The sequence below is a fragment of the Bacillus rossius genome, chromosome 12 (genome assembly GCF_032445375.1).
Source record: "Bacillus rossius redtenbacheri isolate Brsri chromosome 12, Brsri_v3, whole genome shotgun sequence".
NCBI classification, from domain to species: Eukaryota; Metazoa; Arthropoda; class Insecta; order Phasmatodea; family Bacillidae; genus Bacillus; species Bacillus rossius.
In genome coordinates this window covers 1,560,208-1,583,422 of record NC_086339.1, presented here as the reverse complement: position 1 = coordinate 1,583,422, position 23,215 = coordinate 1,560,208, and the positions used below count along the sequence as shown (strand labels likewise).

Here is a 23,215-nt window from a genome sequence, read left to right as displayed (position 1 = left end):
TCGACTCCTTCTCTACACCCCAGTCTGCAAACATCAACTACTTCAGGTACAATAACTAGAGACCTGAAAAATTCGCGGGTTCATTTCGTGTTATGCTAAAATTCAAATAATTATACCTTAGTACTGCTTCTGCCATTGGTTCACTGTTATTCTGGAGGACTGGGGGCCAATTAGAGACCCTCACTCATAGAAGTGCCGAATCACAGGCCACCCAGTCGAGACGACTCACAAGTCAGCAGCCAATGTACAAGTGGCATTTGCCCGAGTGTGTAGAGGATATTGGAGTCTTTCCTGGAGGTCATTAAACTCGCGAATTTTTCCTGTCTCTAACAATAACTCCCCTCCTGTATAAACATTTATCTCATTTCCAGCCAGTGTGGCTTCTTTCCTGACGTCCATGCACGCCAACCTGTGAAAATATAACATTTTCACTTGATTCAGTCTAAAAAAAATCTTCTGCTGTATCACTGCCTTGTACACATTGGCTACCAATATTGATAATTTTTCTTTTGAAACTGCTCATACTTTACATCTCAACCTGTACTATAAGCTTTTCCACTGCCGTTGACTTTACACCTCATCAAGCAAAAATAGACACTCTTTTGTCGGTCACAAATAAATTGCAATTTGGAGACATACACCATACTTCTGCGAAGTGATGATAAGTGATATAAAATTAAGAGATAGTTTACCTTTGCTGGTGGGACGAACTTACCTTTTTGTTGAATGACCACAGTACACCAATAAAAAAATATATAAATAAACTGTGGTGGCTTACGTACCTTTATTTTTTTCAACAAACTGTAACGTGTATTACTAGTTATTTTCCCACCTAAATTCATTGGAAGTGGTCAATAATTTTTTTTTCGGCCACAATTTTTTTTTTCTGTTGTGTGTCTGAATGCAGAAACTGTGATAAGATTCCATTTTCAAGTGTTTCATGAAGTTTTTTTTTAACAAATAAATGCACTTAACCACGACTGACGTAGGGTACTTTTTATTTGTTGCAGGTGGACGTAACGAAGAAAGTGCGTGGTGAAAACTGTGCATGGACACGATGTGGGGAGATAAACTGTGGATATGATCAGAGGTGAGTAACTGACGGATCCTCAGCTTTTATATGTTGTCCTTCCAGAATCCTTACGTCAGGAGTGTGAAAGTGACCGTAGCTGAAGTTGCGGCAAACATAATACCGGCTGCCAGTTGTAACGGATGCATTGAAGTTGTAAAATTTACTTCATTAAAGGGAAATAAAAACATTTTGGTCAGTACAGACCACACAAAATTTATTTCGTTGTAGTATTAAATTTATGGGTGTTGACTGAACTTTTTTTTTTCAAATTGATTGTACAAATTACTGCATTAGTAGAGACCGGAAAAATTCGCGAATTCATTTCGCGATAGGCTAAAATACAAATCGTTATACCTCAGTGCTGCCTCTGCCATTGGCTCAAAACTCACCTGGATGACTCTGGGCCAATGAGAAACGCCCGACCAAAGCTTTATCGAATCACAGGCTGCTACGTTGGGACGTCTCACAAGACAGTAGCCAATGAGTGGATGGCATTTGACCGAGTGTACGTAGAACTATGGAGTTCATCCTGCAGGTCATTGAACCCGCGAATTTTTCCGGTCCCTATGCATTAGTAACCACGTAACAGTTTAGTAGTCAGTTATAATTGTCTTTTACCACATCGGAAACGCTTTATTAGTCTATATCGGCAAAATATTCTTATGTTATTGCAAAAAAAAAAAAAAAAAAACACGTGTACAACACACGTTTCGCTTAAATATCTGTTTTTGTTTATTATTGTGTCCAGAAAATCTTTTATGTGCAGAATTGGGCGAAGACATACATGTTACATGATGTATATTAAGTATAAAAAGTGGCCACGAAAAATTTGGCTTTCGAGCATGTAGGCTTCGATACAGAATCATCCTGGTCTAGTCTACGGCCCGCGCGAACTGCTCTGCTCCGCGGTCAGACTCCGCCGTCGACTTACCCCCCCCCCCCCCCCCCCTCATCATAATCATCGTCCGCCGCGGATATCAGATATCCCCCCCCCCCTCCTTCTCAATCCGGGCTCTAATGAACTGGGCTGAGACAATCCGCGCGTTAATCGCTGTGTGAGCCAGGTGAGGTGGGATTGCATCAGCGTGGTTAATTTAACGAACGTTATTCAGGAGTTACTGCTTTCATCTCCTTGGAATTTAATCTTGGAGCTTAGGCAAAAGAAGATGGATTTTTTTTTTAAATTTTGGTTAGATTTTGAACCAATATTTATTTTTAAATATTATTTTCAAACTATAGGAATTTGTAATATTATACGTAAAATAATTTTTGGTAGTTTTTTATATCTTGTAGTTCTGGTGATTACTAATAAATTTATAAGAAACCTTTTTTTGTTTCATAAAACTACCAAAACTCAAGCGAACAAAACTATTTCTGAAAAAACAAAAAAAAAAACATAAAGTTGAAAATAAATGTTAGTGTGGAAAAATAGCAGCTGAGTATTCCAAGTATGTCAGCCGATGGGGTTATTTTATTACGATCGCAAATATTTCCGATTGCATGCAAGTAAATCACATGGTCTTTTTTTCTTTCGCGGATGGTTGGCAGCATTTAAAAAACGGTTAACCGCTCGTAAATATGTTTTTTACGAGCTTCCATGGGAGGTCGAATCCCGAACAGAACTGAACAGGCAATGAACTATATTCAAAAATAATTTTCCAATAAACTTAACATTTCTACCTGTACCTGTTCAGTACGAATGTACACTCGGTCCAAAATAAAGTGCCAGTATTTGATAGGAGTTAAAGTGAACATTCAGACCTTTGACAGCTGAATATTCGCATGAAACTGACAAAAATAATTATAAACACGTGATTGGCCAGTCTGGCGGCGCAAGAGCCAGCGTTTGCTTGTTCAACACGTCGCGATGTTCAGCTGTCGGAGGTCGGAATGTTCTCTGCAGCACGCACCAAAGGTCAAAGGTCAAAGGTCAAGGTTCCGCGCCCAGTTATCGTTAGTGACCCGGAAATTTCGCGGGTTAAATTGGAATCAGGCTAAAATTTAAAGGTTTTGTGTATTTTCTACCCGCATCTACCTTCCTATTGGTTGATTTCTTACCGCCGTAACCTCTCCTTCCTATTGGTTGGGTGACGTGATGCGGTCACTCTCCTACTGCCTGGTAGCTGACTGGTGCACAGTCTTAGAGTGGAGGGGCGAGAGAACTGTGGACCAATCATCAAAGAAATGCATAGTAATGCATGTTTGCAGTCCACCTTGCGACCAACAGAATCCGTGAAATTGCCCGGTCTCTAGTTATACTATACACTAGTCCACTCTGTGGACTAGTTCATGCGAGGCATTAAGCTGTAATTTAATGTAAGTTAATACATTTTATAATATTACTTACTTTATTTTCCAAGCATTTTTTTCTCACAAATTATTTAAGAATATTCATCTGTCAAAAATATAAAGTCGTTAAAGTTAAGTATCAGAAAAAAATGCACTCGTGTTAGGGATAGTGAATCAGGCGAGACAGTCCCTGGAATGCGCTAACCTCAGCGCTTTCACCCTCCTCCCCCCTCCGCTCTCCCTGCAACATCGACCCAGTGAAGCCACGTGGAGGCTGGAACAAGGCAGATGGCGGGCTGCTGGATGAGAGTAATTACTGTATTCACAACCACCCCTCTACCCCGTTCCACCCCTTAGTGCCACACGCATTCTGCGCGCGCTCCTTCGCTCCCGTATTTATCATCATTTGGCCGGAATCTGAACAAAAAAATATATATATTAGTGGCTGGGGATTGTGCGAGGGTTGTAGGGCGAGGGGTGGAGCGAGGGAGGGGGGGAGGTCGCCGCTGTAACTTTCCAATTACAACTCGTGCGTCCCGAAACAAAAGGGAATTTATTAACAAAGATAAAGCGTGCGAACAGCGCAGTTGCGTGGGTAGGGGTGAAGGAGGGGGGGGGGAAGATGGCGCCCAGGATCTGCGCCGTGCGAGGCTTAGTGGCGGTCCCTTAAGGGGGGGGGGGGGTTTACATCCACGCAGTTAATTTAAGCGAATGCCCCGGCGGTCCCGTGGTAATTATCGCAGCCCGCGATTCCGACATTCAAGGAGTCGCCCTCCTCTTCCTCAGGTGGGGGGGGGGGGGGGGGTTACTGGCGATTTACTTCGCGTGGGAACCACATGGGAAAAAAGGAGGGGGTTGGGGCGGAAAGCACAGCCCGTGGATTAAGCGGTGCCAACTTTGAAACCTCCAACTTATGAACTTTCAACGTGATCTACTGTGGGGGTATTCCGCCCGCTGTTCTAGCTGTTCACGTCTCGCAGCGTTCATGTTCAGCCCCCGCTTTTTTTTTTTTTGCGTGTGCAATAGTCTTTCTGAAGAAACTTATATCATGAACCAAGTTTCTTTTAATTGATTTCATGAAAATGTTTTTTTTTTTTGTGTTTATCGCACACCAATTAATATACATTTAATAATGCTGCCTTACAAACCAGAGAAGTGCTAATGCTGTATTGGTGGCTGTGAAATGAAAATAATGAAACGTTACTCGTTGCATCCATTTATTTGTGATAGACAGCGCAGTAGTTATGTAGTTGCAAAGGAATTAAGTGCCGATGTGGTGAGATTCCAAAGTTTTTTTGTAGACTATAGCAATTCCAAAATCACTCAAAGATTTTACAAAGTGTCTCAAATCTAAAAATCACTATCTATTTTCAGTAGTATCATCATTAAGAAAAAAAAACTAAAATCACACCAATTATATAAATATTTGTGAAAACAGTGTCGGTGTTGCCAACTGGTGCTTAAATTTCCATACAAAACTGACAAAACCATGTTGCATGTAACCAGAATTACAAATTTCATGAATCCTCGCTTGCGCAACTATGTAAAATTTTGGATTCGTAAAAATTTTTGTGTGCATATATTTTAGGTATTACATTGAATGGTTACACGAAATAAACCAGAAGAGTTCCAGAATGATGTGATTGGAAAACTCAAAACAGAATTTTCTGATTTGCTCACTTCGAAGTTAGATTACTGCATTAAATCTCCAATAGATTTGTATCGTGTTATAAAACATGTATTTGTAAATATTTGTAAGAATATGGTCAAGCGTTATTTGTGATGGTTAAATAGTGTTTTTTTTTTTGTGTAGACAACAACCAGTTTTACTGGCCGCAGCTAAATGATTTTTTTTTTCTGTGTCTACAAAACACTTGGCGAGGTGCATTTCAACGTTTCGACTTTTCCCCCCTCCCATCTTGCGGTTACACCGTGCAATTAGGAGCTGAAGAAAGCGGACATTAACGCCGGAAGCACTCTTGTATCGCACACGCCTCCTCGCATTATACAGGTAATTAAAAAAAAACTGTGGCAACCTCGCCCGCGCTTCGCAGCGAGGCAATGCACGCAAAATATTCAGCGGCACGTAATAACCCCCCCCCCCCCTTCGTTCCCCCCCCCAAAAAAAAAACATTGCGAGCGTAGACAAAACGATGTATAGCTGGAAAGCATTCGGTTAATTATGAGTTCCCGTAGCCGAGCGGCGCTCATTCATATCGCCGGCTGCGATGAAGATAAATGATTTTTTTTTCCCCGTCCCGCACTCGTCGCATGGGAGAATACATATATAAAAAAATGCGTGGCTAAAATGTAAATGGTAGAGAGGAAAAAAAAAAATTTATCCCTTTCTTTCAAATCCCGAAATAATCTCGGAAAAAATGTTGCCCACGGCAATAGGCCTATCGTAAGGCGAGATTTAATCTACGCGCATTTAATGGGATAGAGTACTCCCTAGTGACTGCGCTGAATTTTACACGCTTTTCTCACATTTCAAAACAGCCCTTATCGGTTTTTTTCTAGTAAATTTAATCCCTTCTGAATTGAACTGTTTTGAAATTATTTTGCGACAAGATAATTGGTTATTGAGTGATTGGTTTTTCACTATTTAAAACCCCAGGATATTGATCAAACTTCCAGACCATTCGCGTAGAATGATCATTACTTTCGTTATTCGCCACAATAAAACACATATTTTTACTCTCTATCCCCAGAAATGGTAAAACATTGAGGACAGTAGAACATAAAACCAGGCGTTTGAAAATGGACTATATTACATGGACATAAAACTCTACAATTTAATATACCAGAAAATAACAAATATAAATAGTTTACATGTATTTAAAAAAAGTGAAACAAATTCTTATAGAACATTCTTCCTACTCTTTGAAGGAACTGCTACATTTACTGTCCAAAGTGATAAATTTTTCTTTATAAAAATAATTTCCTTAAATTAACTATACCATTATCATGTACCTGTTGTACAGTTAATTTTTGTGAACATGTGCTGTGTTTTAAGGAAATTAACATGTTTGTAAATTTTTTTTCATTTTATGTTAATAACAATATATTTTACATTATATGACTTGGCACGTTATATATCCCGGCGCTTTGACTCCATCTGGGATTCACGGAATAAAAATATATAAATACGTATTTACCAACAGGATGAAGTCTGTAAGCGCCGCAAATAAACAATCTATTTATTACTTTATTACTACTGCTGTCATGATAGTCACACCAGTTCACAAGTGTTGACTCCGAAAAGTAGTCAAAGCTAAGTCCTATTCAATGGCAATACAAAGAATTTAGCACGGAAGCTTTATTGGAAGCGGTATGAAAATATTTGAAATTGCAAGATTGCGGGTCCTAATCTCCGTTAACACAGTTCAGTGTCCTTAGGCATTAGGGTAGATATCAAGTCGAAAGATTTTTAAGGTATATCATTGCGAAAAAAAAGATCTTGTAAGCTCTCGTACTAGTCTGAAGCGTTTGGAGTCATATTGTGTTTATTTATCGTGTAAATATGCGTTCGCCAGTGCGCAAAATCAATTTGTCTCTTTCGACAGGATGACAAAAAATTGTTTAACATAAACGATATATAAATTATCGTGGGAAATCGTTACAACTCGTTTTAAAATTCTTACAGCATTACCAAAAAAAAAATGTTTCTCTCAGATATTTGGTCAAAATAATGTTTTTTTTTTGTCGAGTGGTAGGTATTTCTTTTTTTAAACCGCGCGCGGCTCGGAGCTGTTTTCACAGGCGGCGGAAGTCGCGTGCTTCCTGTCTCTCGGCGCACTTCCTGTCGGCTCCAGAGCTGACCCACTTCCTTCTTCCGCGCCGAAGGAGCACGTGTCGTCAGATGCTGCCCCCCCCCCTCCCCCCCCCCCGCATGACCGACATCTCGGATACTGTCGCGAGCCAGAGCTATTGTAGCCGTTACCATGGCGCGACTTACGGAAAATTTTGACGTGACAACGTCTAATAAATCGATGAACGCCGGCTGCACGCACGAAAAAGTGTCCCGTTACGCACATCATTGCCCCGTTACGCTGTGTCCCGTTACGCTCATTGTACGCTTGCGCCGCATCTATCTCTCTTCCACTCGATTGGAACAACCATCGATTTGACTTCTTCGAGGCACATTAAACTTGAAACACTCCCATTCGTTTCCTACTTTTCCTATCATCGTCCTATCCTTAACAGAATAACACAGATTGGAAGAAGTTAAATTGCAAACAATTATAAAAGTTATAGTTAAAATAATCTCTTCGTTAAAGTAATAAACATTTTTGAATTAATGAGTGCAAATAAAAGTAAATTTATCAATTAAATTGTAGATTTAATTTCACTCCTTTGTATTCATGCAAAATATTGATAATTCAATAAAAATGATTCAATTTTATTCATAAAAGTATGCAATCATTTCATCAATGTTTTGTTATGACGTTGTCACGTTAAACTATCGTCCGTAAACCGACTTTACAGACAACCAATTATTTTAGACAGTTTTTCGTTTCATGGTCCATATACCCCAAAAACTTCGTCAACTCAAGAAAATATTATTATTATTTTTTTCCCTCTCTACCATTTACATCTTAGCCCAGCATTTTTTTTATGTGTTCTCCCATGCGACGAGTGCGTTACGGGGAAACATTTTGACTGCAAGTAAAGTGTGAACATATTCAATACGTCCTTTCGGAATATTTTTAGGACTCTGATGATTAGAGACCGGAAAAATTCGCGGATTCATTTCGCGATAGGCTATAAAATTCAAATACACATACCTCTAAGCTGCTTTTGTTATTGGCTCACTGTTCATCTGAGACGACTATGGGCCGATGGGAAACACTCGACCAAAGAAGTATCGTATCACAGGCAAACCAGTTGAGACGACTCGCAAGTCAGCAGCCAAATAAACAGGCGTTATTTCTCCCGAGTATACTGACGACTGTGCAGTCCTGAAGGTCGTCGGAAACGTGAATTTTTGCCAGTCGCTAGGTATAAGAAGCCTGGAGACGCGGGCGGCAGTCGCCGGGTGGGCCTGGAAGGGCGAGGAGGGAGGTGGGGAGGCAGGGAGGCGGTGTGCCGCGCAGTCACGAGGTATATTTAGTCCCGGGCAGGGCGCGCCGCGCTAGGATCAGTCGCCCGGTCTCCGCGCTGCCCGCCGCAGCCCAGGCCAGTCCGTCCTGCCGGCGAGGTGAGTCCCGTCCACACCCGGTGGCCGCTATCGTCTACCCCTAAATCTCCTTCCCAACCTCATGTCACACACCCCTAAATCTCCTTCCCAACCTCATGTCACACACCCCTAAATCTCCTTCCCAACCTCATATTACATACCCCTAAATCTCCTTCCCAACCTCATATCACACACCCCTAAATCTCCTTCCCAACCTCATATCACATACCCCTAAATCTCCTTCCCAACCTCATATCACATACCCCTAAATCTCCTTCCCAACCTCATATCACACACCCCTAAATCTCCTTCCCAACCTCATATCACACACCCCTAAATCTCCTTCCCAACCTCATATCACATACCCCTAAATCTCCTTCCCAACCTCATATCACACACCCCTAAATCTCCTTCCCAACCTCATATCACATACCCCTAAATCTCCTTCCCAACCTCATATCACACACCCCTAAATCTCCTTCCCAACCTCATGTCACACACCTCTAAATCTCCTTCCCAACCTCATATCACACACCCCTAAATCTCCTTCCCAACCTCATATCACATACCCCTAAATCTCCTTCCCAACCTCATATCACACACCCCTAAATCTCCTTCCCAACCTCATATCACACACCCCTAAATCTCCTTCCCAACCTCATATCACATACCCCTAAATCTCCTTCCCAACCTCATATCACACACCCCTAAATCTCCTTCCCAACCTCATATCACATACCCCTAAATCTCCTTCCCAACCTCATATCACACACCCCTAAATCTCCTTCCCAACCTCATGTCACACACCTCTAAATCTCCTTCCCAACCTCATATCACATACCCCTAAATCTCCTTCCCAACCTCATATCACATACCCCTAAATCTCAACTCTCAGCAGCTCTCGGAATTCCCCGGGTTCACATCCGAACATGGGCTGGAATCCCAACCTAGTTCACCCTTCGTGCTTGCTTCAGTACCTGAGGCCGCTCTCAGTAGAGACCGGAAAAATTCGCGAGAATTCATTTCGCGATAGGCTAAAATACAAATATGTAGTTATTATACCTCAGTGCTGCCTCTGCCATTGGCTCAAAACTCACCAGGATGACTCTGGGCCAATGAGAAACGCCCGAGCCCAAAGCTTTATCGAATCACAGGCTGCTACGTTGGGACGTCTCGCAAGACAGCAGCCAATGAGTGGGGTGGCATCTGACCGAGTGTACGTAGAACTATGGAGTTCATCCTGCAGGTCATTGAACCCGCGAATTTTTCCGGCCCCTAGCTCTCTAAGCCATTGGAAAACTCTCAACAATAGGTTGCGTCGAATTCGCGAGCCATCCCGGATTAACAGCTTCCACGAGTCAGTAGCCAATGAGCAGGCGTGATTTCCCCCGAGTGCATGGTTGATCGTGGAGTCCAGCCTAGAGATCATCGTTGTGTTCGTATACTTGCTGCGTTTTCCAGGGTTTGTCGTCTGTCTAAATTTACTGTTATTGTTGTAACTGTCTCGCTGTTGTTAGGGTTAGCCCAGTGTGTTCGTCTGTGCTGTTATTATTATTTTTTTTTCATGACTAAATTCCTTCCAAGGAATTCAAGTGCTGTCTGATTGTTCATTTTGAATGTATTTGTCTGCGTTGTCCATAGTACCTGGTCAGGTTCATCTTGTGGGTTTATCAGTTTGACATCAGCTGATTTAGTCTTGCTCTCTGTGTATTTTTTTTTTATGTTTATGAATGCTTTCAAACGACAAGCAGTGCAGGGCTGTAATGGCGTAGGTCCAAGAAATCAAAAAATCAACATCTTTCATTTCATGAGTCATTTAAAGAACGTATCCCGATATATAGCCTATATATTTTTTTCGGCGGTTCACCCTGATCAATGTCAATCCTTTTATCTCGCGCAGTAAACCTGCTTGCTCGCGCTCTGGCGTCGGGGGAAGCATCCAGCCTCCAGCCGAGCTCCCGGAAGTTCATTAGTCGGGTCGACCTGGCCAGTAATGGCGGGCTTAACGTCGGAGGGCCGTAAAAGTGGGGGTGTTCGGAGCGCGCGCCGGGCAGTAGAGGCGTGGGGGAATTAACAACCATAACCATCTCAGCCGGGGCGACCCGGCGGCGTCAATTACATCGTGAGGGGGGGGGGGAGGGTGTTGCCAACCGGCCGTTAAACTTCCGGCTGGCGCGACGGCACACTTAGGCCCTCCGGCGTGTCTCCCGGGACCTCATCTCCGCGTGCTGCTGACCTCCGTGACCCGGCGGCCGCTGGTCAGTGCTGTTCCTTCCTGAGCCGGTACAGGCGCGAGAGAGACTTCACACGGACCGTCGAGGAAAGTTTTTAACAACACACCGCCATTTTTTATCATGCGTATGGACGCAACGAAGGAATGTGAACTATATTAAAAAAAAACCTGACAAAAGCCTTATTTGGGGCTGCCGGCACGGTGGCGAAACCAGATGGATAAGTTAGTTATTCTTGGTAAAGGCAAATGAGTAGGTGGCAACACCACTCACCCAGGCGAAATTTACCAACAGATGCCTGATCGGTAGGGACCGGAAAAAATTCGCGGATTCAGTGACCTCTAGGATAGCCTCCATTACCCTCTGCACTTCTCAAGTAAACACGCGTGTTCGTTGGTTACCTTATTGTGAGTCGTCTCCACTGGGTAGCTTGTGATTCGACGCTTCTTTGGTCGATAGTCTCTCATTGGCCCAGAGAGCTCCAGTTAAAACCGCGAGCCAATAGCAGAACCAGCATAATTGTACACATGTTTCAATTTCAGCCTATCACGAAATGAATCCGCGAATTTTTCCGGTCTCTTCTGATCGGCCAAGCATGCACATCCATCGTGTGCTTGGTCGATAAGAGAAGCAAAGCAAGTGCTCCTAGCACACCCTCACGGGTTCAGGTCTAGGAGTGGAGGTGGTGAGGCCGGGCCGGGCGTTTGCCCGGAATAACTTGTCCCTTCCTGAGTGCGTCTCGAGCCACCAGCCTGGCGAGACCTTTCCGCGATTAATCGACGTCATTAAGTCAATGAAATTGTTTTCCTACACGTCTCCCCGCACGCTCGCTGACCGGCAGTAAGGTCCAGGCTCCCCAACCCAGCACGGTTGAAACTCTCCGCCACTGACTTAACTCTTCTTCTTGTCCTGTGTTGATCCTGGTCTGCTTGGTGCTTGCAGTGTTTTCTAACCCTCGCATGAATGAGCCCGAAAATTTTCGCTTGTGTCTATGTAGGGTTTTTTTTTTACCCGGGACCAACTTTAACCAGTTATAGTTAGAGACCTGCAAAATTCGCGGGTTCAATGACCTCCAGGATAGACTCTACTACACTCTACACACTCGGGCAAATGCCACCTGTTCATTGGCTGCTGACTTGTGAGTCGTCTCGACCGAGTGTCTGTGATCCGACACTTCTGTGAGTGAGGGTCTCTGATTGGCCCTCATTGCTCCAGATTAACAGTGAACCAATGGCAGAAGCAGCACTAAGGTATAATTATTTGAATTGTTGCACATCACGAAATGAATCCTCGAATTTTGCAGGTCTCTAGTTATAGTGTAGATCTAAGATAGGGGAGTTAGTCACGGCATGGCTGGCCAATCCCCGAACAAAGCACACGATGCATGCTTGCTACCCTCTGCTGCATGGCTGAAACCCAGGCTGATCAGGCGTCAAGGCTTCGGCCTGGGACGCACCTAGAGTCTTATTTAACACAGACCTCTCCTAAACAAATGCACGTAGTTTTAGTTAGTCTAGCGCGGTGTCGCGCCTTTGTACTGGCGCGCAGCCTTCTCCCAGTGCATGTATGCGGCGGAGAAATGAAGATGAAGGTTCAATGAAAGTCTGTGTGCTGTTAATATTTTTTTTTTCATGTCTAAATTCCTTTCACGGAATTCTTCTGCTGTCTGATATTTAAGTTCAAATGTGTTCGTCCGTTCTGTCGTCGTTGTTTAGTACATAATAGGAATGATTATTAGAGACCCGTGAATTTCGCGGATTCAATGACCTCCAGGATGGACTTCAATATCCTCTACACACTCGGGCAAATTCCAACTGATCATTGGCTGCTGACTTGTGAGTCGTCTCGACTGGGTGGCCTGTGATTCGTAAATTTCTAGGAGTGAGGGTTTCTAATTGGCCCCCAGTCCTCCAGATTAACAGTGAACCAATGGCAGAAGCAGCACTAAGGTATAATTATTTGAATTTTAGCATAACACGAAATGAATCCGCGAAATTCACGGGTCTCTAATAATTATTTAGGTTCATCGTTGGGTTTATCTGTTTGACATGAGTTGTTTTAGGCTTGTTTTCTGTGGGTTTATGTTTTTTTTTTCATTTCTATTTCCTATTTTACCACTTAACGAGTTCCTCCCCGAGACAGACGAGCAGTGTCGTGTGTCACCCCCCCCCCCCCCCCCCGGCCTAGGAGCGCTGAAGGAACGCGCGCCGCGCATGCGCGCAGCGAGCTGCGCCCACGGCTGAAGGGCGGCGACTCTGGCGGCGACTATTTCGGGGCGGGTCGACCCTCGAAGGTCGCCGGGCGTCGCGACGCTCTTGCAGCATCCACAAACCGTGCACGCGTCGAATTAATAGGAACTGGAAAAATTCGCGTTTTCGATGACCTCCAGGATAGACTACACAGTCCTCAGTATACTCGGGCACAATAACGCCTGTTAATTGGCTGCTGCTGACTTGTAAGTCGTCTCAACTGGTTTGCCTGTGATACGATACTTCTTTGGTTGAGTGTTGCCCATCGGCCCAGAGTCGTCCGGATGAACAGTGAACCAATAACAAAAACAGCTTAACAGGTACGTATGTGTATTTGGATTTTAGTGTATCACGAAATGAATCCGCGAATTTTTCCGGTCGCTATGAATTAAGACACTGAACTATTTTGAGATTTATTTTTTACAAAAATGTATCAAATATACACTCAGTATTCACTATTAATATAAACAAGTTTATAAAATTAAATTAATTTAGTAAAACTATTGAAATAAATTTTAAAAGAACAATTCAAATCTACAAATATATCGAATGTTTATTATAAATATTTAATTTTAATTATTTATTAATAAATAATGTAATAATGTATAAATTACTATGCAAATAAATTATACATACGGAAAAATAACTTAAATATATATTTCAAAATACACTTGAACATGTATAATCACTATTTATATCACTATATTCACAATAAATATATGTCCCTTGGGTGCTTTCAAGAATATTTCCCGGGCGTTTCATGTCCAAAAAAAATATTCTGAAAAAACCCGCGTTTTCGCCCTTTTCTCTCCCCCAAAAATACAGTTTAAAAAAGAAAACAAAAACCACCGATTCGCTCTCAGATTTTCGTAAACAGACACCACTCGGATATCCTGAGCAGTCTTCAAATCGCGTGGTGTCTTCTGAAGTCTGCGCACCGGCCTTTATTTTTAAAATAAAGGTTCATTTGCTGCATTGTAGCGCACTGGGACCAACAGACAGACTGACGGTGTTGTAGTACGTGCGATAATAGTACTGCAAGTATTAAAAGTTTAAAACGAAAGAAAAATCTAAATACTCTAATTTTGTGATCATATAAAAATATTTTGTTTTGACAGAAAGTAGTTGTTTAGAGTCTACGAAATAGATTATTTGTGACAGCTAAATTTATTTTGTATGTATTTTTCGCGAAAAGATTTCCAGACCAAACTGCGTGTTGAAACTCTGAAGAATTGTCGTGTGTTTCGTGGTTGGCTGGGGGTTATTTCAGACAGGTACCTACGTGTCTGCAGTCGGCACACCAATCACAGCCATCCGGCGCGGAAGCAAACGCGTCGCTGAATGGCCCGGCCAAACAGAACAGGGCGATGACTGATCTTGTGCTGACGATCAGACAATCACGAGAGAACAATCGCCGGCCGCGGGCGGTGTAATGAGCGATCAGTCTGTTTCGCCCCGACGCACGAGTGGGATGTGGAAATGATGGCTGCTCGCTTTTCTCGGCCTGTCCTCGCGGAGTTGTTCCGCCGTCACTGCTTGCGGCGAGCGACAGAGATGCCGGACTGTGGGGCGTGGCTGGAGGGGATGCCGGACTGTGGGCGTGGCTGGAGGGGCGTGTCGTATCCCCGCCGAGGGCTCGCCTCAGCAATGACCAGGGCTTACCTTGTTCAGAGTGACGCGGGAGACGCAGTTAGCTCATTATTCGAGATGTAGCTCGTCCGTGCAAGTTCAATGGTAAAATTTTTGCATTGATTGCTTATGGTTAAGGACAGGTATTTTTTGCATGATAATGTATTGACTAGAGACCCGGAAATTTCGCGGATTCTTCTGGCCTCAGGGTAGAATTCAAAATTATAGGTGTGCTCGACCCATGTTTACTTTCCCATTGGTTGATTTCTTAGCGAGAACATTTTTATCCTTGTTATTTGGCACTACCTGATTCGCTTACTTCTCTTCTAGTTGGGCATCATTGGCTCACGGAGGTAGAGGGGCGTGTCCAAACAACTGCGTGCCAATCATGAACACAGTGCGAGAGTGTGAAGGTTTGCATTCTAGCTTGCGACTAAATGAATGCGCGAAATTTCCGGGTCTCTAGTAATGACATCTTTTGATATAATGTATTAATATATAACACAAATACAAAGTCAATACAAATACATAACACGAAAGTCACTATCCGCGCTGTTTTTTTTTTCTTACTTCTAAACTCCAAAAATGGACTTTGATGTGGTTTTCACCGTCATCTAGTGAATATCTTCAGGAATTTTTGTGCGTATAACGCATGCATATTAAATTTAAAGTTAGTAGAGAAATCTCGATGTTTTGTAATCAAGTCGTAAAAGGGTGTTTTTTTTAAAGGCTTACACTGATTTAAACATGACTGAAAAATCAAATAAATTGTAGGTCTTAAAAAATGAGGCCCACAGAAAAGTCTGCAATAGCATATATGTCTATCTTCAAACGGTGACTCACAATACCAATTTTTTAAAATTAAAATTGTTTATTTATGGGCAGTACGTTTATGTATTAATATATTTTTTTTTAAACACCGGATAAACTTGATACCCATAAGTAGGGGCATGCTGATTTCGCGAAAAGATTTCGAGACTAGCTGAATGTTAAAACACTGTAGCATCGTCTGTGTTTCGTGATTGGGTAGGTTCCTCTCAGATACATATCGATTGTAACAACACCAATCACAGTAATTCAGTGCGAAAGCAAACGCGTCCTGAATGGCTCGGTCCAATAAGGCAACGACTTCTCTCGCAGACGGCCGCCAATCGCGAGGAATAAACCACAGGTGCGGGTATACCTTGTTGCAGTCTAATAAGCGTTCAGATATTTTCGCGAAAAACGCCTGCCCCTACCCATAAGTAGAGACCTGACAAATTCGCGGATTCATTTCGTGAAATGCTACAATTCAAATAATTATACCTTGGTGCTGCTTCTTACATTGGTTCACTGTTAATCTTGAGTGATGAGGACCAATTAGAGACCCCTTACTCATAGAAGTGTCGAATCACAGGTCAACCAGTCGAGACGACTCACAAGTCAGCAGCCAATGAACAGTTGGTATTTGCCCGGGTGTGTAGAGTGCAGTGGAGTCTAACCTGGAGTTCATTGAACCCGCGAATTTTTCCGGTCTCTACCCATAAGTAAGTACTTACTTATTGTAGCTAGATGATGCCACATTAGTAGGTCGCAGGGGTCGCTAGTGTGTGTGTGAGTGTATGAGAGAGAGAGAGAGAGCCGGGTGATGCAGGAACAATACCTTGAGTGCAGGCTAGCGATATCAGTTGGGTTATTGCGGGTGGAGGGGGGGGGGGAGGGTGGATATAGGTCCTTATGGGACACCCTGCAGGGGTAGCAAGCTCTTATACCCCCCCTCACACACACACACTCGAGGCAGCGACCAGACTGTGACCCCCCAAGTATTCTCGGCACGACTGCTCTCGCGCGCAGGAAGTGCCTACCCAGGTCTCCAGGGTTGCAGGACGGCGGCGGCGTGGAGGCGGCGTGGAGGCGGTGTGCCGCCCCCGGGGGCGGGTCACTGGTCAGTGCTGGCCGCCGCCGCCGCTGTCCACCGCCCAACACAGCTCCGTCTGCAGCTTCCAGCTGGAAACGATGGCTAGAGACCGGAAAAATTCGCGGATTCATTTCGCGATACGCTAAAATCCAAATACATATACCTTTAAGCTGCTTTTGTTATTGGTTCACTGTTCATCTGGACGACTCTGGGCCAATGGGAAACACTCAACCAAAGAAGTATCGCATCACAGGCATACCAGTTGAGACGACTCACAAGTCAGCAGCCAATCAACAGGCGTTATTCTCCCCCGAGTATACTGAGGACTGTGTAGTATATCCTGAAGGTCATCGAAAACGCGAATTTTTCCAGTCCCTAACGATGGCTCTGTCTCTAAAACTGTGACGGAACAAGGACCGGTTAAATTTCGCGGATCCAAGGACTTCCAGGATAGACTGCACAGTCCTCTGTAAACCCGGGCAGATGCCACCTGCTCATTGGCTGCCGACTGGTGTGACGTCTCAACTGAGGAGCATTCAAGTCGGTTTCCCACTGGCCAAGAGTGTTCCCCATAAACTGTGCGACAATAGCGGATGGTGTGCACACAATATTGAATTCTATCCTGTGACGAAATGAATCGGCAGAATTTTTTTCCCGTCCCCCTAGGTATGCAATGTTAGGAGAATGTTTACCATATAAATATGATATATCTAGAGACCTGAAAAATTCGCGAATTCATTACGCGATAGGCTAAAATACAAATAGTTATACCTCAGTGCTGCCTCTGCCATTGGCTCAGAACTCACCTGGATGACTCTGGGCCAATGAGAAACGCCCGACAAAAACTTTATCGAATCACAGGCTGCTACGTTGGGACGTCTCACAAGACAGCAGCCAATGGGTGGGTGGCATTTGGCCGAGTGTACGTAGAACTATGGAGTTCATCCTGCAGGTCATTGAACCCGCGAATTTTTCCGGTCCCTAGTTATATCTCGTATGCAACTGACACGCGCTTGAAGACATTTAGAAGAGACAACGAGTGCCCGGGGTCGGGAATCGCGGGGTATCTTCTGTGTGCCCTGGTGGGCAGGTGTATGAACCTCTCGCAACTTGTTGTTAGGTCCTCGCGGTGGTGTGGCGAGAAGGGCAGTGGGCGGTGGGGCGGGAGTTATCTGTCTGCGCGCGCCGCGGAGATAAGCCCTACTGCCGCCCCAGGGAGGGCGCAGATAACAACCCCCTCCCCCACTCGCCCCCAGGGGGCGGGACTCTGACCCTTCAGACCAGTGTTGCCAGCCACGGCACACACAACTCGGGTACTTTCAGGGCCGTCAAGTTGTCAGTTCGGGTGTCATTCAGGTACATAGCCTATACACAAAACATGTATGAAAACAAAATATCGCTGTATTCTTTTAAAACAAATATCATCAAACGCTGTTCTGTTCAATCTCATAATAGCGCGACAACTTCTAATTTTATAGTTTAAATGTAATATAGGCTCTACTGCTAAGGCCCGTGCGTAGGATTTTAAAATGCTGTTTTTTTTTGGAGGGGGTGGGGGGATTATAAAGTAAACGTGTAATACTAATATTCCAGCCAAATTTGTAAAAAGGTATTTTTAGGTTCAAAGTTGGTGTAAATATTACCTGTAATATAATTATGGCAACTTAAATTGGTATTGTGCTTTAACAGTGTAGCCGACACTGTTTTCAGAAAAGCGAGGGGTGTTTTATGTCAGTGCGTTAAGGGCAAAGGCAAATTGGTTTTTCATTTGAAGTGTATGTTGTGTAATATATTTTTTTAATATATTTTTTTTTATTTTTCCTAAATTCGGGTACATTTGCGCACCTGAGCTGATCTCCTCGGGTGTCGTGTGCAGCCGCAGTAATCTGGGTTCGTGTACTTGAATTCGGCTTCGTCTGGCAAAACTGACTGGCGCACACGGGTAATATCCCTCGAGAGAGATTCCCTTCCCCTTCCCCCCCTCTACCCTTTATCTGCCGCCACAGAGCGCCCATATGAGGGACAGCAGATATCATCAGGCTTTTTGAATGATCCTTGCAGCTTGGCAGGTTGATTTAAAACATTATTTTCAACAGGATATTTTAGTGAAGATTATTCATTAAAATAAACTTTTTGGCCGGGTTTATGAACTATGTAAAATACGAAAGAACACAAAAAACGCAAGATGCAAAAGTTTAAATAAGATGTTACATGTACCGGGCCAACTTTCAGCTTCTAGCGTTTCGACTTGCGTTTCCGCCTTCTTTATTTCAAGTGAAGTCTTTCGAAAACTTTTTAATGATGCAGACCTAACGTGTACAGAATGGTTTGATTAATTTTTGATCACGTTTTCGCATATTAAAATATAGCAAAGTGAAAACAAATTACTGTTTTGAATTAAATTAATAATTTATTCATTTGTGAAAATAATACCAATGAAGAAAATAGTTTCTGCAGTTTTACTGTTTCAAGCTGTAGGGTTGGTGACGTATTGCGACTTAGGTGCTCTTTATAAACCCCCGGTAGTGTTATTGCGGTTGTTGCGTGTTACGTCCTTCCGCTGTTGCGTTTCCTACGTTTACCAGCTTTACGGAGTGAAGCGGCGCAGTTTAACACATTTGCAGCAAAATATCACTTATTTGGTGGTGTTAGGATTATTTTAAATTTAGAGCGTGGTAGTATTTTTTGTATGTTTTTTTCTTTCATAATTATTTACGTGTGTATGAACATCGGCCGCGTGGAAAACATGTATCGGTATTTTCATTTCGATAAACACAAAATAACAATTCTCCTTTGAAAAAAAAAGAGGGATTCTCGTCCGGACATTGTAAATGTTTCCATTAAACGATTTGAACTTTTCCTCTCTTCTAAATGCCACGGGTTGTCTGGCTGCTTCACTGACGACAGCGCGTTAGCTCGCTCGCGCTGGAGGCTCATGTCACAGTTTGAGGCTGAGGATCACTAACCCGCGGAAATTTTAAAATAAATGGAAATCCGAAGAGTAATCTAAAAATTACTAGGTAGGTAACTGTTAGTGCGTGTACTTGAATATTAATTACACTGTAAAAAAACGCTAGACTTTATATACAAACTTTCAGTAATTTCACTTTTTTTTCCTTCGTATAGTCTTGAAAGAAAACAGTACCTAAATTTGGTGTAGTTTCACATGAATATTTCCATTAAAAATATTTTGCTACATGCTTCGGTAAAAATACACAATGTACATCTGTTTTTGTTGAATCACACCTATGGATTTACCTATATGTGAAATTACACATGCAAAAAAGTGCTAAACTAATCATTGTCCTACATTTTTGCCGTACACTATGTTTGTATATAAAAACTCAATACGTGTAAAAGTGCATAATATTTGTCAAGAGTAAATTTACGACTATGCAGCTGCAAAAATACAATGTATTTTGTAATTAATACTGTCAAAAACACATTTAATTTACATACGAGGTATTTAAATTATTTTTCCATTTTTTATTTTAATTGAATTGAATTATAATTAATGTCATCACCCTCAAAATAACACAGCTGCATAAATAAGTACACGCACCCATTTTTTTTACAGTGTAAGGACAGAAAGAAATTTTGGGTTCGTTAACCTTTAGGTTTAACACTACAGGCCTCTGGAAACTCGGGTGAAAGCCACGTGTTCATTGGCTGATGACACGGGAGACATGTGACTGTGTTGCCCGTTATTCCATGCTTCTGTGCTTGAGGGTTGCTGATTGGGCCAGAGCCCTCCACATGAACTGTGGGCCAATAGCAGCAGCCGCTCAATAGCAAACGTATTGGTATTTTTTTCTGTTCGTAGTTTGAATCCCCGAAATTCTCCTGTCTATAACAATAAATAATTAAATGTACGTACGGACTATATTAGGTTACACACAGTAAAATAATACGTTTTATTGTGTACAATGTGCAGTGATCGACAATTTTCAGGAAATGACAGGATTATCTTTCTCTTCTTAATTTATTTTTGTGTTACCTGCCATTATTACGTTTAAATTAATTTAAAGTTCCTTTTATTTTAGTTTGTTGTGTTAGCTTGTATGTTACACTATCCGAACAGGTATGTGTTAAACATGTAATGTTTTCCTTTAGGGAAAAAAAGTGAAATAAACGGACAATCAAAAACAGAATCGAGGATGTAACATCCAATTAAAATGAAAATGACGTGGGACTGATGCGCCCGATTTTACTGTCGGTTGGCCAGACAACCAATCAAAAGCAGAATTTCATATTTGCCTCTTCAAAAATTACTCTGTGATATGTTTCACTTTTTTTTTACTTGTGATAATTGGCAAGGCATATTTAATTTGGGCTACTAAATGTCAGCTTATTAACCATAACGTAATTGATCCTTTCTTTTAGGGATTGTGCTGTATATTGTTTTGGGTTGTATTGTGACTGTGTTGAAAATGAGTGGAAAAAAAAAGGGGGGGGGGGGGGGTTGGAAAGGAACTATAAGTATAACAAAAATGTTTCTCTCTTCCATGTTGACTGTACTAGTCGAAAAATGAATTTTTTTGCAGAAGTTACGAACAATCCACTAAACATTAAAAATTCTGTATTGATCGCTTACGTGTATTTTATATACAAATGATTAGCTTAAATTTTATTAATGGAACGCGACAATTTTACATACATATCTGCTGAGTAATTTAAGAAACATCATTTATACATACGATGATATTGTAACGAGAATTATGTGTGTAGGGTTTAAGTAGAAATCAAATATAAAATGTTTGCATGAGGAAAAATATTTGTTCACCTGTCTGTCGCAATATATCTTTATTGATAACGCGATAACTACTGCAGCGTTTAAAACTTTTTTCCCTTGTAAATTGTGGTTTAAAACAGCGGAAAGTCTGTTACCCAACTACTGCATGTCGTTGCTGAAGGCAATAGATAGAAATTTTAATATTCGCACAAAAATCCCTTCAGACTCTGTCTCGTACGCCATTGATTTTAAAAATTACTTTTACTTAGGTGATATTATTATAGTTTTAACTCAATACCTCCCTTCCATTTGCTCTTCTGTCACAAATATCTTCAAAATATATTCACTTAGTGAAATGCAGTCGGTGTAAAAGTTCACGTAAGTCTTCGTAATTATTATCTATCACTAGAGACCGGAAAAATTCGCGAATTCATTTCGCGATAGGCTAAAATACAAATCGTTATACCTCGGTGCTGCCTCTGCTATTGGCTCACAACTCACCTGGATGACTCTGGGCAATGAGAAACACCCAAGTAAAGCTTTATCGAATCACAGGCTGCTACGCTGGAACGTCTCACAAGACAGCAGCCAATGAGTGGGTGGCATTTGTCCGAGTGTACGTAGAACTATGGAGTTCATCCTACAGTTCATTGAACCCGCCAATTTTTCCGGTCCCTAACTATCACTGGCTCGACTTTTTTTTTACATCTATAAAAATACACTACGTGAATATCTATTGCAAAAATTGTGACAGAACAACAAATACAAAGGAAGTATCGAGTAAAATATAAAAAATAGCTCTTTAATTAAAGGTAATGACGAAAAAAGTGAAAAAAAAAACATGGCGTTTGAGGCCGAGCCTTGCAGACGTACGAAAATTTCGCGCATTCATTTATTTGCAAGTTAGAATGCAAGACTTCACACTCTCGCACTGTGTTCGTGATTGGACCGCAGTTATCCTGACACGCCCCTCTACGACCGTGAACCAACGATGTTCAGCTAGGAGAGAAGTAAGCGAATCAGGAAGTGTCAGTTAACAAGGATTAAAAAAAAAGTTCTCGCTAAGAAATCAGCCAGTGGGAAAGCAAACACGGGTTGAGCACACCTATGACTTTGAAGTCTACCCTGAGGCCAGACGAATCCGCGGTATTTTCCGAGCCTCTATTTATACGTAGAGACCGGAAAAATTAGCGAATTCATTTCGCGATAGGCTAAAATACAAATAGTAATACCTCAGTGCTGCCTCTGCTATTGGCTCACAACTCACCTGGACCAATGAGAAACGCCCGACCAAAGCTTTATCGAATCACAGGCTGCTACGTTGGGACGTTTCACAAGACAGCAGCCAATGAGTGGGTGGCATTTGACCGAGTGTACGTAGAACTATGGAGTTCATCCTGCAGGTCATTGAACCCGCGAATTTTTCCGAGCCTCTATTTATACGACCCTGAGTGGAGCTCCTCACACGAGGTGACTGTCCAAATGCCCACCCGTCAACACTGCGGCTGGCCTCGTCTGCCTTGTCACGTGGTAAACGGGCGAAGCCGTTTATTTTTTTGCTTCAGCTAATGGTCTGTTGGTTGGCTGCAGTGTAGTGTTCGCATCGTGGAAGCAGCTTTGAAGGACTATTATTTTGTGAAGGTGACTGTGTTTAACGACGGATATTCTAACCATAATCAGACGTGGTGAAGCACCATCTTCGCAATATTTTTTTTGGCGTGGTAAAAAAAAGGGGGGGGGGGGTTTGTCTGTAAAGTCGGTTTAGGGACGATAATTTTACGCGATGACGTCACAAGAAAACATTGATGTAAAATAGAATACTTTTTTAATCTTCAAATAATATTTACAGTTTTTGCTAATTTAATTTAAATAATTTGTTTAAATATAATCACGAACAATAAGTTATAGAAATAAACTGAAATAAAATCAATGTCAAT

At 42.3% G+C, this 23,215-nt stretch overlaps 1 protein-coding gene across 3 annotated transcripts in view; it reads left to right on the top strand.

Moving 5' to 3' along the window:
* The first annotated feature begins 1,010 nt into the window (after positions 1-1,010).
* The window catches only part of LOC134537337 (irregular chiasm C-roughest protein), a 331,140-nt gene continuing 308,935 nt past the window's right edge, over positions 1,011-23,215 (top strand). The window contains exon 1 of one of the 3 annotated variants that reach the window (XM_063377666.1): positions 1,011-1,090. The gene's annotated coding sequence lies outside the window, so the exon portion shown is untranslated. Of the gene's footprint in view, positions 1,091-8,493; positions 8,562-13,286; positions 13,341-23,215 lie in introns of those variants that run through there. The other 2 variants (XM_063377665.1, XM_063377668.1) reach the window with 2 other exon arrangements.